The following is a 547-nucleotide window of genomic DNA, read 5'->3' on the forward strand; positions in this document are numbered from 1 at the left end:
TATATATATATGTATATCACTTCAATCAATGCCTCTCTCCATTTCAGTGCACAAGCCGCATTGAGAAAAGGAACTAAGTGAATAAATTTAAAATGTATAAAGAAAATTGATACTCATGGGAGATGTAGCACTCGATCGGTTACGGTGAGAAGGGTCCCAGCTGATTCGATCAAGGGAACAGCCTGCTCATGAAATTATCGTGCAAGTGACTGAGCAATCCACAGACACGTATACCTTTAACGTAGTTCTGAGGGCGATTCAGCGTAACACATAGCTTCACAAGGCCGGCCCTTTGAAATACAGGCAGTACTCATTTTTGCCAGCTGAGCGGACTGGAGCAACGTGAAATAAAGTGTCTTGGACAAGGACACAACGCGTCGCCGGGAATCGATCTCAAGACCTTACGATCGTGAGCCTAACCACTAAGCCACGCACCTTCACTACACATGAGAGATAATAATGTTTCGACCACTAACATTATTGTCTCTCATGAGTATTAACGTTTATCTCTCTCTCTCTCTCTCTCTCTCTCTCTCTCTCTCTCTCT

The sequence above is a fragment of the Octopus bimaculoides genome, chromosome 3 (genome assembly GCF_001194135.2).
Source record: "Octopus bimaculoides isolate UCB-OBI-ISO-001 chromosome 3, ASM119413v2, whole genome shotgun sequence".
Classification (NCBI taxonomy): Eukaryota; Metazoa; Mollusca; class Cephalopoda; order Octopoda; family Octopodidae; genus Octopus; species Octopus bimaculoides.